Consider the following 16363-nt stretch of genomic DNA (forward strand, 5'->3'; position numbering starts at 1 on the left):
CACACATTTGATACTGGATAATCGTGAAAATTCACACTCTAGCTATCATGGTGACTTCGTGATCTCCAATAAAGTCAATCAGCGATATCTAAGCAAAACATAATTATTTGAAAGCGCAGGGACTCGTCGGGGGATGGGATTTCGGCACCATGGTGTTCTACCTTCAGCAGAGCATTGGGTTATGCGCTTTAAATGACATCAACGCAAAACAAGAAATAATATTTTCATTATAAAAGGCCTATCATATGTTGTATGGAAAGGCAAATTTGATTATTTTTATCTCAGAACAGAGTGATCTCGGACGAATTTTATATCCTGACTGTTTTGTTGTGAACTATTTCATATCCATAAACTAATAATGACTTCGACTTTCTTTTTCTTAAGGAAGGTGAGGCTGTGTTAGCTTAGTTAATGATCAAAAAGGGTCAGGTAGATTAGGGTGGGGTTCCTCTGGATTTATAAAACGTTTTTGTTACCCTTTCTATTAGCACACCAATTTTACCGGAAACCAAATATTCACGAAACTTGTTTTCCAAATGTCAGAAGAACAAATTTTCCCAAGAGGGAAAATCGGCAAGAACATATTGGGGAGACAAGTTTGTCGTGAACAACGCAATTTACGGTTGTAAGAACTGAATGCTATATAACGTTGATTTACATCGATATGACTAAAAAGTATCGATTAAGTCATGAGTTAATAATATGTTAGCTCCCTAGGGAGCTAACATATTATTAACTCATGATAAGTACATGTTCAAAATTAGCTAACAAGATAAAACTAAAATAAAAGCTTACGTGGAACAATTCTTTAGTTTGAATGGAAAGCTTAGTAACACGTGGAAAACAATAAACATTATACTTTCCGTTCCCCCTTTTGGGAATAAAAATCCATTGTTTTCTATAAAAAACGAAGTAATTTAAGGTATTATACAGCTAGGAGTGCAAAAATCGACGCAGCAAGGTGCGTCAGTTTTACCTTTCAAAATACATAACATATAGCAGCGTATCCTAAAAATGCTGTGTCGCTACACATCAACATGTGAAACATCCAATCAAAAACTTGTATTTAGAGGTTGTTGAAGAAATTGACATATTAGATTACCGAAAACGTTTTTATAGGAATACAACAGTCTCCGGGAATCTTGGTTAACATATACGGTATATAGAAATGATGTTTTTAACCAAAAATCTCGGTCGTATAGTTCATATTCATGTATGAAAATAGTTCAAAATAAATTTCTCTCAAATTCATGTAATACTAGTTAAGCTACCCGGCATTGCCAATTGTGTTTTAAGAGTCTGGAAACCAAATTTTTATTGTCTAGATTAGAACTTTTTTACGTGCTTAGTTTGTAGAGGTTTGCAAACTCAGCGTTGAAGAACTCAACCAAACCACTTCCATCAGGTATGCAATTTGGTGAAATTCGATGGCGAATTGTTGACTGTGTATGAAGAACAAACACTTAAACCAATCACTTTCTCTAATATAACTAAAATTCGCTTTTAAAGAAGCGACACCTTGAATGGAACCTTTTCTTTTTGACCGTTACTTGAGATATTTTTGCGCCAAGTAAAACGAGAATAAAAAGTTGAATGGAAGTTTGCCCTAATCAGCCTGAAGACTCCTTAGCCCCTAAAATATTTACTACTCTTTGTTAAGTGTCGTTCTCTACCTTGATGTCTAGACGCATTGTTGTTGGATCTAAACTGTGCTATTGTTCGAACAAGTATTAATTTGAATTAAGGAATTGTGTTTTAGAATTCAGCAATAAAACGTTAATTCACCAGCTTTCAGACATTATTCTGTATTTGCCGCGCAACTGAGTAAGTTGACAAACTTTGCAAGATCCTTAGGCATTATAAAAAAGTCTTTGGAGCAGGGCCGAAAAAACTATTTTTTTCATTGCATATCAAATTCCGCCTTATTTATTTGGAAAAATACTTGTAGACGCTTTTTCAAGAACAAGTCCATTTTCCAAATTACATTGTTAGAATTAATTGATTTTGATGAAGCTTTAAAAGGCACACCTTTAATGGTTACTTGTTAATGTGAAAGTATTCCGAAACGGAACTTGGCTGTAGTTTTTAAATAATTCAATGTGATATAGCACCAAAAACCCTATGTTATTCCAATGGAAAAATAAGGGAAAAAATGTGATTTTTTACATTACGGGAGGGTTTCGGTTCTTACCAGCCCTCTAGAATATTTCTTTCACCTGCGAGATTTTAGATCCTAAAAATCATTTTTTCTTTCGTCTCTTGTCAGTACGCCCAAAGCTACATTACACAGAGACCTAGCAAACTGCGATCATCTTACCATAAATATATGATTTTTCAGATTCACAAACATGTCGCTTCTTCGTTCTTCAATTTTCTTATTGATTTTGATGTTTTTCATTATCAATCTGGCGCAAAAAGTCGAATCACAAGAGGGTGAGTGCTACCTTATTTCATTCTTAAAAGTTCAAGATTGCGGTATCATATTTATTCCGGATAATTGTGATTACCATATCCATCAGAGACGTATTCAATTACCAAAAGATCCACCTAGTGACGAACTGCCTTGTACGGTGATATATATAAAATTGAACCTTTTCAAAACTCTCGCCACTCTAAGAAAATGTAAAACAAGTTGGGAAACCAAAATTAACCTCTCCGAGTTGAGACGAGGGCTATCTTAATTACCTGAAAATGCAACTATAGCTATTTATTGAAGCGCAATTAAGACTTAACAACTTTGCAACTCGATTGCACTGAACCCATTACCCTCTTGTTACACCTCAACAACATCCTTAGTTATCCAGCATGATTGTTAGCGTTTATGCGTACTAAAAATTAATTATGTCTAGCCTCTCAGAACAAAGAACGAAAGCTTGCCCGCTCGATCTAATAGCTGTCATTACACTTGGTTCTATTATAGACAATAGACAATAGAAGATTAGACAGTTGTTGAATCCAATTATCTTCAAATTTTATTTTTTGACCTAATTATCACTCACCGCCTCCATAGCTTAAATGAAGTGAATCAGACGACATTTCAAACCATTAATTATACTTCTTAATCATGTGAAAAATAGGAAATGAATAGTACTAATTTGGGTAGATTGCCGTATGTATCTGAAGAGGTTAAAGTGTCTCCTCCTCTACTGAGCATCCTCTATGGTTCTAGTGAAGGACCTAAAATTATTCTTTTTAGATGTGTTTTTATCTCTCCAAGAAGTATTACACTGGACGTTTCTGTTTGTGTGTCTGTCAAGTACAAATTGGTGTGTGTATGTGCCTGGTGTTATCGTTAAAAGCCAATTGGTGTGTGGGAACATAACTACGGAGTGAATTAATATGGTAGATAGTTAATGAGTGGCGCTCAAGTGAGTTTGAAAACGGAATGAAGTATAAATTTCCAAATTTCTGTGAATACGTTTGCTCTGGTTTGCCAACTGCGACTACGGTTACAGACACACAAACAGGTCCAGTTTAATACCTCTCCGTAACGTCATCGTCACTCGGAGAGATAAAAAGTCGCTTATCAAGGGTCATTTTCTTAGTTTTTGCAGCTCAATAGTTTTAAATTTATAGTCTTTTTTATAATGTTTTTTATTTTACTCATAAAATTCGTGGATTAATAATTGTTTTATTTTCCGTTGACTTTTACAATCTTGTGTGTACAGATAGTAGGTTTCTAGCTTATTTTTATTATTAATATTTAACATGATTAGTTAAGAATGATGTTTTTATTTTTCGTTCACTTTTGAAAATGTGTTGGTACAGCTAGTAGGTCTTCCACCTTATTTTGATTACTAATAATTACCATGGATAGTAAAGAATAATTTTCCATATTTTCGTTTACTTTTGAAATTAATTTTAGGTACAGCTTGTAAGTTTTCCATCTTAATTTTGATTATTTATAATTTTATTCAATTGGTTAAGAATATTGCTTTTATTTTTCGTTCACTTTTGAAATCATGTTGGTACAGCTAGTAGGTTTTCTAGTTTATTTTGATTAATAATTATCATGAAATGTTAAAAATTATTTATTCATTTGTTGTTCACTTTTGAAATTGTGTTAGGTACAGCTAGTAGGTTATCCAGCTTATTTTGATTAATAATTATCCTGAAGTGTTAAAAATTATGTATTAATTTTTTATTCACTTTTGAAATTGCGTTAGGTACAGCTTGTAAGTTTTCCAGCTTAATTTTGATTATTTATAATTACATTCAAGAGGTTAAAAATATTGCTTTTATTTTTCGTTCACTTTTGAAATCATGTTGGTACAGCAAGTAAGTTTTCCACCTTATTTTGACTACTAATAATTACCATGGATAGTAAAGAATAATTTTCCTTATTTTCGTTTACTTTTTAAATCATGTTAGGTACTACCAGTGATGGGCACTATCATATCTTTTTTGAATCTGATACTTTATTTGATAGTTGGAAAAAAATCTACCTATCATTTGACCGATTTTGATAGTGAGAGATCAGCCTATAAATGATAGGCTTGAAAAATTGAGTTTGAAAGTTCCGATTCCTAAGGAATTTTTTTGATACTTTTCCTGATTCATTAGTTTTTAAGAAAATTTAATTTGATTTAAATTTGATAGGTATCGCTACCTATTAAAAATATTTGAAAGCAAAAATGATATTTCTAATATATTTAATAAAATTTTAGTGAATTCCTTCCTTCCCTCTTCCCGGTAGGTCTGGAGAGAGATCTACCCGAGGCCGACTAGTAGCTACTACGCATCAGCGGTGCGCAAGTACGTCATCACTGACGTTAGAGAAAGAGAAAACCAAGTTTCAAATTTCTAAGCCTAACGACTCGCGCCGTCGCGGCTCACGCGAGAGTAAATTTTAGCGGCCGACGGTCCGGAGAAAAAAATCGCGCATGCGCCTGAAAAAAAAGAGCCTCGGTTAGGTCTCAGGGCTCTAACCCAGAATCTGCTAACTCTCGCCACCCCTCCCACGGTCCGACGGTTCCCACCCTCCCGGTGTGAACGAAAGTTTCAAGCGATGGACAATATGCCGAAGAAATGAAAGGCTGTAACTCCTCAGTTATTTTGAAGCTGTCCCTTTTCGCGGTATTTCTCCCTCCGAAGCTAGCCTGCAGATTCATTGGATTGTTTCCGCGAATCGATTTATTTATTCTAGTGATCAGTCAAAAGAAATTACACATAAAATTAATCGGAAATTTCGCGGTAGTAAGTTAGTAACTAAGCTCCTTCTCCTTATTTCTGTTATCTATTTCATCACGGGAACTTGTAAAAACCTATCCTTGATAGGTAAAAAATTGATAGGTGCAAAATCCAAAATATTTTGATAGGTAAAAAATTGATAGGTGCGAAATCCAAAATATTTTGATAGGTAAAAAATTGATAGGTGCGAAATCCAAAATATTTTGATAGGTAAAAAATTGATAGGGGCGAAATCCAAAATATTTTGATAGGTAAAAAATTGATAGGGGCGAAAACAAAAATATTTTGATAGGTAAAAAGATATATCAAAATAAATGTGCCCAACACTGGGTACTACTTGTAAGTTTTCCAGCTTAATTTTGATTTATAATTTTATTCAATTGGTTAAAAATAATGCTTCTATTTTCCGTTCACTTTTAAAATCACGTTGATACAGCTAGTAAGTTTTTCAGGTTCATTTTGATTAAAAATTATCATGAATAGTTAAAAATTATGTATTAATTTTTTTGTTCACTTTTGAAATTGTGTTAGGTACAGCTAGTAAGTTTTTCAGGTTCATTTTGATTAAAAATTATCATGAAAAGTTAAAAATTATGTATTCATTTTTTGTTCGCTTTTGAAATTGTGTTAGGTACAGCTTGTAAGTTTTCCAGCTTAATTTTGATTATTTATAATTTTTTCAGTTGGTTAAAAATAATGGTTTTATTTTTCGTTCACTTTTGAAATCGTCTTATGTATAGCCAGTAGGTTTTCCATCTTATTTTGATTATTAATAATTTTCATAAAAAAAAAAATAATTTTTTAAATTCACTTTTGAAATCATGATATGTATAGCTTGTAAGTTTTTCAGCTAATATTGATTATTAATAATTTTCATGAATAGTTAAGAATAATGTTTTTATTTGTCGTTCATTTTTGACCTCGCGTTATATTAAGCTTGTAAGTTTTCCAGGTTCATTTTGATTACTCATAATTGCATTAAATAGATTAAGAGTAATTGTTAAAATTTCGTTCATTTTGGAAATCGTGTGTGCACAGCCAGTAGGTTTTCCAACCTATTTTTATTAATAGCAATTATCATGAATAGTTAAGAATAATGGTTTAATTTTTCGTTCACTTTTGAAATCGTGTTGGTACAGCCAGTAGGTTTCCATCTAATTTTCATAATTTATTATTTTATCTAATATTTTGAGAATAATAATGTGTTATGTTTAGCTAGTGCGTTTTCAAACTTATTTTTTTTTATTAATTATTTTCATGAATAGTTAAGAATAATGCTTTTATACTTCTTTTAATTTTTAAAATCGTGTTGCTCCAGCCAGTAGGTTTCTAGATAGTTTTGATTTAAATAATTTTCGTGAATAGTTGAGAATGTTTTTATTGTACTAGTCAAAATATGCAAGAAAATAAATTTAGAGTAACACTTTCATTTTGTTTTATTCAAAAAAAACTCGTTATGCAAAGAGCGTAAGCTTTTTTGGCATTTTAATTTTCTTTAGTTCATGAATATTCTAATTCAATAAATAGTCTGAGAATATCGCCTTAATTTTATTTTATTTTTTAAAATTTGGTTATTCATAGGTCGTAAGCTTTTAATTCTAATTTAAGATAATTAATATTTTTCATGAATAGTTATGAATAATGGTTTTATTTTTCGTTCACTTTTGAAATCGTCTTATAGCCAGTAGGTTTTCCAGTTTGTATTGATTATTAATAATTTTCATTAATAGTTAATAATGTTTTATTCTATTATTTAAACATTTTGATAGAGAAACGTCGTGGTAAGTATGTTCGGCTTGTTTTGACTATTTACTAATAAAGGGAATAGTTTGAGGGTAAAGTTTGTTCTGTTTTTAAACTTTGCTGTAGGCAAAAAATGTAAGTTGTTTTTATTTATATACTAAACAAATAATTTGAGAGTAACACTTTAATTTTGTTTCACTCAAAAACATTTCGTTATATAAAGGGCGTAAGCTTTCTTTGCTTTTTTTATTACTTTTTTCTGTTCAATAAATATTCTAATTCAATAAATAGTTTTGATAGTACCGCTTTTAAATTTTATTTTTTAAAATTTGGTTATTCAAAATTCCTAAGCTATCAATTCTTATTTATGACAATTTATAATTTTCATGAATAGTTAAGAACGTTTTAATGTTCTTTTACTTTTTAACATCATTTTATGTTTAGTTCGTAAGCTTCCAAAATAAATTTTTATTATTTATAATTTCAATAGGTTAACAATATTTTCATTTTTAATTATTGCGATAGTCCGTAGACGTAAGTTTCTACGTCTGGTTTTTATTATATCTAAACCACATAAATTGAGAGAAACGCTTGTATTTTATTCCTTAAATCTTCGTTATAAAAAGAGAGTAAGTTTTCTCTACTTATTTCTTATAAGTCTGTCAAACGAAAGAAGAGCCCTGAGAAATTTGTCCAAATTGGTGTCGCCACCATCGACCCCATAGTACTTTATCAACTTGATTTGTTTTGTCAATAGTCGTCTGTAATATAGTCTGCTATATACAGATACTTTAACTTATGCCATTAAAATATATTGCAATGCTAGTTCAACAAAGATCAAACTGGTGTTTGTCGTTAATTTTGTTTTATATTCTTTAATACTCGATGATCGTAAAAAACCATGAAACATAAACGTATTAAATATATATTGCAAAATTTATTGGTTCTATTGCGATTAAGCCTATCTGTATATAGCAGACTATATTACAGACGACTATTGACAAAACAAAACAAGTTGATAAAGTACTATGGGGTCGATGGTGGCGACACCAATTTGGACAAATTTCTCAGGGCTCTTCTTTCGTTTGACAGACTATAACTGTACTAATTTATGGATATTAGTTAAGAATGCTATAATTTTCTATTTTTTAACATTGTGCCACGCAAAGTGCGTAAGTTTTTCGCCTTTGTTTGATAGTTAGTTCATTGAATGATTTGAGAGTAATGCTTTTCTCTGTTTTGTTCGTATGCATAGGTGGTAAGTTTCCTCCGCTTCTTTCCCATTTTTAAAAATCTTTTAAAGTTAACTTCACTTTTTAAACCTTGTTTTAGAGCAAGGCGGTAAGTTCCCTCGGCTTAAAGGCCGACTTCCACCGAAAAGGGTTCTTACGAACTGAAGACCGTGCATCGATTCTTAACAATAGAGCGACCGTGGCAATTTTCGAGTCCCCACTGGGGCAAAATTTGGAGGGGTTCTTACGAACTGAAAACCTTGCTATGCGGGTTCTTACGAACTGAAGATAAACAATAGAAAGTCTCTTAAATATTTTATTCCCGATTTTTACGACCCTCTGAAGGAAAATATCTATTGTTTATCTTCAGTTCGTAAGAACCCCCGTATCAAGGTTTTCAGTTCGTAATAACCCCTCAAAATTTTGTCCAGCGGGGATTCGAAAATCGGCACGGTCGCTCCATTGTTACTCTCGATGCACGGTTTTCAGTTCGTAAGAACCCTTTTCGATGGAAGTCGGCCTTTAATTGGACTATTTACTAATTAAGGAAATAGTTTTGACGGTGTAGCTTCTATTTTTCTTAATTCTAAACAATTCGTTATGCATAGACGGTAAGTTTCACTGCTTATTTTGATTAACTATAGTTTTCATAAATATTGTGAGAATAAATCTTCTATTTTCAACTTCTCTTGAAAAATGTGAAATGTGTAGTCGGTAAGCTTTCTCAGCTTATTTTGTTCTTTAATAACACTCAGTATAGCCTGAGAATAATTGCTCTATTTCACTTTATTCATAAACATTTCTTCACGCGTAGTCTGTAAGATATCCCTGAAAATTTCTTAAATATATTTGTTTTATAAATTGAATTAAAATTTTGTTTTTAATATTATTATATTCGAAAACATTGCATTATATAGCAGGTACGATTACTTTAGCTTTTCGATTATATGTTAATTTAGTGAATAGCATGAGAATGTTTTTTCTCTAAATTATATTTTTGAGCTTTGAGATATAACTTATTTTGATCTTTCAATAAAACTCTACATAGTCTAAGAATAAATGTTCTATTTCCATTTATTCATGAACATTTCTTCACGTGTAGCCTGTAAGATATCTCTGCTAATATCTTAAATTTACTAGTTTCGTAAAATAATTTAAAATAATGCTTTTAAAACTATTTAATTTGAAAACATTGCATTATATATAGTACGTAAGATTACTTGGTTTTTCGATTATATATATTTATTAATTATTAATTCAATGAGTAGTTTGAGAATTTTTTGCTTTGAGCTTTACGATATGGCACCTTTTCTTTCCGAACGAAGGTTGTTAATTTTAGCAGAAGTGAGATGAGACTAGAAGTACTGAGCTAACCAAATTCTTCACTAGGCGAAAGTAAATATTCTTGATAACACCTCAAACCACCTACCCATGGACAGGCATCCCCGTGTTAAACCGCGGTTTTCAAATGGGAACGCGTAGCACGCGCCCTCATGTGTCGGCGGACCGCAATATATCTCCACAAGTGACACATTATCATTTAAAGAGACAAATTTCGTTTTTTGGCCAAGGCTTAATGTTATATTCGTCTTACATAGTAACCCAGAGTTATATTTACTAAACTAATATAAATATAACGTTTATAAATATTTAATGAGATGAACTAAAAATAAACGAATGATGAGGTTTTCTCACTTTGATTTTTGGCATCTATTGACGCCTATTAGGCCACTGTTCTCGAGGGAGCAAGAATTAATATTTTTCACGTGAGTCTGTTTGTGGAGATGAATTTCCAGTAGCCGCCACCGCGGTGCTTTCGTCGGGCGTTACCCTTTGCTAACCTAGCTCCCTATCCTTATGCCTGTCCATGCCTGAAATAACACACCAAGGGTTGGCCCTCTGGTAGCGGTTTCTGAATTTTCCCTCCAAAACGTGAGACGCTCGCGGCGGTAGAGAGCCGAACTAGATTCAAGCACCCGCGTCCGTGTTCCGCGGCTTTAGGTTGAGGGGAAGGGGGGTAGGAACGTTTTTGGAACTCGACCAATTTTTTTCTCTCTAGTGTACGCGCGATGGAAGCGGCATAAAATCCTCAAATTTGTTCACTAGTGCCAGGATCTACTACCAATGCTGGAGCTCTTTACTTCTAGTCTCATCTTACTTCTGCTATTAGCCGTAAGTGATGTGACTTCCCTTTTTTCTATTTTAAACATGAAAAATGCAGAAGTAGCTTATTGTGAATAGTAATTTAAAGTGCAACCCGTGTTAGATTGTCTTAGAAAAATTGAAAACAGCATTTTACAAATTACATTAAGATTGTTGGAATTCCAAATTAATTTGTTTTGTCATTCTGGAAGAATCCTAACACTTCTTTTAATTTACAAAGTAATTTTTAATAAAGGTTTAAAAACTACAACTGAAGACCCTTGCGCTAGCCTTGAACGGTAAGGATTCCTATGCTTATTTAGATTATTAATTAATTCAGTGAATTAATTATTAATCTAAATAAGAGTAATTCTTGTGTTTTTTATTTTGTTATGAAACACTGCGATATATGCAGCATGTAAGTAAAGATTTCTACGAAAATATCTTAAACTTGCAATTTCATTGTAGGCCCTAATAATTCTTATCATTTGATTCTCTAAAATTTCCCTATGCACAGCTGGTAAGTATTTTACTTTTATTTGTAGACATTATTAATTCCAGAGCTGTGAAAATTAGCTGGCAACTAATTACATTATAATTAGCAATTAGATAAATATTTATGAACTAATTAACTAGCCAATTAGCAATTAGATAAATATTTATGAAATAATTAACTAGCCAATTAGCAATTAGATTAATATTTATGAACTAATTAATTAGCCAATTCACAATTAGACATAGAATAAAATTAAATTCAATTAGAAATTAGTCATATTTTCAAATTAGTTAATTACAATTACAAATTAGTCATTTTTTCAAATTAATTAATTACAATTACAAATTTCTAATTAATTACTTGTCTAATTAAGGTGAAAAAAGAAACCGTATGTAAAAAATAACACCATAAAAAAGCCCATGGATTTCCATCTCCGCCTTTGGTAATGCGAGGTTTAATGTCTTCGAAAAATGGGTTTGAAAGCCATACATGTATTATTCTCGAAAAATGAGCCAAGCCTCGAACCTTCCGTCATGCTAAATTTTGTCTCAATTCTTCATTTTCTTGCCACATTTTCTAAAACTGACTCCGGAGTTGTAAATCCATGGGCACTGCTATTATTTCAAGAAGGAAAAACCAAGGAAATATCGAAATAAGGGAGCTTATACACTTCACTGTGAGGGCACTTCACGAAGAGAGGGAGAGAGGACACGGTGGGTGGGTTAACAATTTTGTTTCCCTCACTGCTGGTAGTGGGACGCATTCTCTCTCTTCTTTTAGATGAAACTTCGTATTTTAGTTTCTACATGAAATCAGCGAAAGATATTAATTGAAAATCCAATTGGCTAATTAGCCCAAATCTGAATCTAATTAATTTTTAATTAGATAATTACCTTTCCGACGCATACTAATTAATTATAAATACTTCCCAATTAGCAGGAAAGTATTTAAAACTCAATTACCATTTTCAATTAGTAAAAAATGCCAATTAATTAGAATATTAATTAGCTAACTAATTAATTAGCACAGCTCTGATTAATTCATTGAAAAAATTAGTTAAATGAATAGTTTAAAAAGTCTTCCATCTACTTTTAATTGCAAATGCCTCTATTTAATTTTAATTGCAAATTTCGTTACACATAGAACTCAAGCTTCTGTTTATTTGTTCTATTCATTAATCCATTGAATAATTCGAAAACTATTTTACTTTTCTTTTTTATATCATTTTTTAGTAAATTTAATGGTTTGGTTGAATATATTTATATTTAAACACATTGTGGTACACATAGACGTTGGATAATGTTTTTGGATCATATGTTATTAAGGGAATATTGTAATTTTTTACTAAACATTCCGGGTTCTTATCTTGAAAGCTAAGGGACTCTAAAATTCAATTGAAAATTTAGATTTTTTTGTGCCTAGATCGTAAACTTTTGGTTTTATTTTGTTTACTAATTAGTTCATGGAACAGTTTGAGAATTTATCTCGTTTTACTTTTTAATATTGAAAAATGCGTATAAGGTGTTAGTTTCCTAAAGAAAAAGTGAAAGTGGCATATTAGAGTTTGAATCAAGATTAGTAATATTAAAAATTGGTATGACATTTGTACTATTGCTCATTCAATTTTTTTTCTTTTTTCCTTTGTTTTTGAAAGATCTCTGGCACTTTTTCATATTTAATTTAAAGGACCCCACATTGCAGCAATGACATGGCACTTCTTCACGATTTTATGAAGATTGATACAAAGCACTTTATCGAATCAATATTCAAATTGATATGGGTCTAAATATATGACACTTTTGGAAAAATTAAAATGATCGTTAAATTGTTCTTGCAATTTATTTAATATTTTCTGCTTGTGTGAAATAAAATAAGAATAACGATGATAAATCTTTACAAATTGAGAAGAAAATTCTGGTTTACAAATAAACCAGCTATTGATTATTCAATAAGAAACATTTCATAACCCATGTTATGACACTATTGACGAGTACAGCAATGCGAATTTACAATTTCATATCATATTTTACCATGGAAGTGGTATTAGATTACAAATTCAAGTCTCTACTTTCAAAATATTTAGTTCTTTATATAATTGAACCAAAGTTTCTATTTTTAAAATCCATTGAAAAATCGCGAAAACTCAGTTTCGATATATCAACAATGTTGTCTTGTCGAGCTTGTTCGCCCGTTTGATGACATCACTATGACGTTGAGGGAAAAAAAGCGCGGGAATCCTATAGGCGTCTCGAGCTTCTCGCCAGTCTAAACTCTGGGTCTGATAGCGGAGAGAGTGGCACCATCTCGCGTGAAAAATATATCTGTGACGTCGGAGTACGGGAAACGTTTTAACCTTTCATAAAAAGTGGATTTCAAATAATTTCATTTGATGCATTTTCAAATGCGTATTGCCAAATAACCAGAAATCGGAGAATTAAAAGCTTGACATTTTTGAATTCACAGAATCTTTTGTTATATAAATCAGAGGTTTTTCAAACGAAGCTTCTCATTCCCTTTCTCAAGAAATTAACTGTTAATTAAGTCATCATAACCAGAGCTGTGCTAATTAATTAGTTAGCTAATTGAATTTCTAATTAATTAGCAAAATTTACTAATTGAAAATGGTAATTGTATTTTAATTACCTTAGTGCTAATTGAGTAGTAATTCTAATTAATTAGTATGAATCGGAAAGGTAAATATCTAATTAAAATTTAATTAGATTTAGGATTAACTAATTAGCTAATTGAATTTTCAATTAATCTTTTACGCCAATTTGTTGTAAAAAAATCGAGGAATTAACTCTTGACAGAGCTGTGCTAATTAGCTGACAACTAATTGAATTAGAATTAACAATTAGGGAAATATTTATGAACTAATTAATTAGTAAATTAGCAATTAGGGAAATATTTATGAATTAACTAATTAGCAAATTAGCAATTAGACAGAAACTAATTCAATTCAATTAGAAATTAGACATTTATTTATCAAACTAATTAATTAGAATTACTATTTTCTAATTAAGGTAAAAAAGAAACCAAAAGTAAACATAAAAGTTTAAAAGTGCTCGTGGGTTTAGTACTTTGGTGATGTTTTAATGCCATTGAAAAACGGGTACGGAAGCCATGAATTATTCTCGAAAAATGAGACAAGCCTCGAGCCCACCGTCATGTTAAAATTTTTCTCATTTCTTCATTTTCTTGCCACAGTTCCTATAATGGACTCCTGAGTAGTAAATACATGCGCACTGCTATTAATTCGAGTAGGTAAAACAGTCGAAATTTCGAAATGGGGCAGTTGTGAACTACGAAATTTTCTACTAGTATTAGTATTCTCTCATATTTGAGGAGCTGAAAAATTTAGAGTAGCACTAAGGTTTCCTCATCGATATAATAAGGCTTTTTCATATTCAAATAGATGAATCAAGAGTTAATTCCTCGATTTTTTACAACAAATTGGCGTAAAAGATTAATTGAAAATCCAATTGGCTAATTAGTTAATCCTAAATCTAATTAAATTTTAATTAGATAATTACCTTTCCGATTCATACTAATTAATTAGAATTACTTCTCAATTAGCACAAGGTAATTAAAATTCAATTACCATTTTCAATTAGAAAATGTTGCTAATTAATTAGAAATTCAATTAGCTAACTAATTAATTAGCACAGCTCTGACTCTTGATTCATCTATTTGAATATGAAAAAGCCTTATTATATCGATGAGGAAACCTTAGTGCTACTCTAAATTTTTCAGCTCCTCAAACATGAGAGAATACTAGTACTAGTAGAAAATTTCGTAGTTCGCAACTGCCCCATTTCGAAATTTCGACTGTTTTACCTACTCGAATTAATAGCAGTGCGCATGTATTTATTACTCAGGGGTCCATTATAGGAACTGTGGGAAGAAAATGAAGAAATGAGACAAATTTTAACATGACGGAAGGCTCGAGGCTTGTCTCATTTTTCGAGAATAATTCATGGCTTCCGTACCCGTTTTTCAATGACATTAAAACATTAAACTTTGCATTACCAAAGTACTAAATCCATGGGCACTTTTAAACTTTTATGTTTACTTATGGTCTCTTTTTTACCTTAATTAGACAAGTAATTAATTAGAAATTAGTAATTCTAATTAATTAGTTTGATAAATAAATGCCTAATTTCTAATTGAATTGAATTAGTTTCTATGTCTAATTGCTAATTGGCTAATTAATTAGTTCATAAATATTTCCCTAATTGCTAATTCTAATTCAATTAGTTGTCAGCTAATTAGCACAGCTCTGATCATAACCTCTCTGAATGTAAAGATAGTTCTTGCGAAATAAAATCATTCTTATACCCGTTAGTGCCATGAAAACAATGAATATGGCAATTAATGAGATAAACTTATAATTATGTTTCATAAGTTTGTCACTGGTTACTTAGAGCTTGTCAATAAGTGACGTAGTTGAAACGTCATAGATTGTCGTAAAGCGACGCCTGGTGAGACGCTGGCAAAGGCTAGTACAGACTATTTAAAACTTGTTTATGAAAAGAACTGCTAATTCATGTAGGCCCCTAGCAGTTCATTTTATAAACAAGTTTTTAATATATGTATTTGTTCATGGAACAAATTTTTAACATTTACGATTAGTACTGACTAAATATGAAGATGGACTGCAAAACCGAGTGTAGTCAAATCTCATTCAGTCATGCAATATGCTTTCTTCTCCACTAAATAATGTTCCTTGGTAATACGAAGTCCTCGTAGTTCGCAGAAGTACGATAAGGGATTTAACCAAATTCTTCACTTGGTGAAAATGAATATTCTTGATAACGCGCCAACGGTTGGCCCTCTGGTAGCGGTTTCTGAATTTTCCCTCCAAAACATGAGAGGCTCGCGGCGGTAGACGGCCGAACTAGATTCAAGCACCCGCTTCGTCCGTGTTCCGCGGCTTTAGGTTGAGGGGAAGGGGGTAGGAAATGTATTTTGGAACTCGACCAATTTTTTTATCTCTAGTGTAGGCGCAAGGATGGCTGCGGCATAAAATCCTCAAATTTGTTCACTAGTGCCAGGATCTACTACCAATGCTAGAGCTCTTTACTTCTAGTCTCATCTTACATCTGGTAATTTGAGGTCCTCGTCATCCGTCTTCGTCATCTGCTGTTAATCTTCATAATCTTCCATCCAAAGTAGTAACGGTTCATCAGGATCATAGTTTTCCAAATTACCGATTATGATTTGATGTTTCATATAGTCCATAACGTTGGACAGATTCATAACTACGCAATAAACATGCTCTATGGTTGTCAATTCCCGGAGCTACGTAATTCAGTAATGATAGTAGATTTGTGGAAGTTTATCGAAAATTACAGAATCCATGTTGTTCCTCTGCCAAATGTCAAAAAACCAGACGCTAATTTGCTTGTATTCGAATACTTCGAGAAAGCAGAAATCAGCGAAATTGGTCGATTGTTGTATATTTTGTCTTTTGGGCGCCTTTTTAAGTGTAAGAAATAGAACCGAGACTTTCGGCACAGTTAGAAAAATTCCTTTTGACACGGAGAGTTTGAAGATGTGT

This window comes from Phalangium opilio, unplaced genomic scaffold (assembly GCF_054372755.1).
Source record: "Phalangium opilio isolate 3A_F unplaced genomic scaffold, DU_Popi_V2 ptg000105l_1, whole genome shotgun sequence".
NCBI lineage: Eukaryota > Metazoa > Arthropoda > Arachnida > Opiliones > Phalangiidae > Phalangium > Phalangium opilio.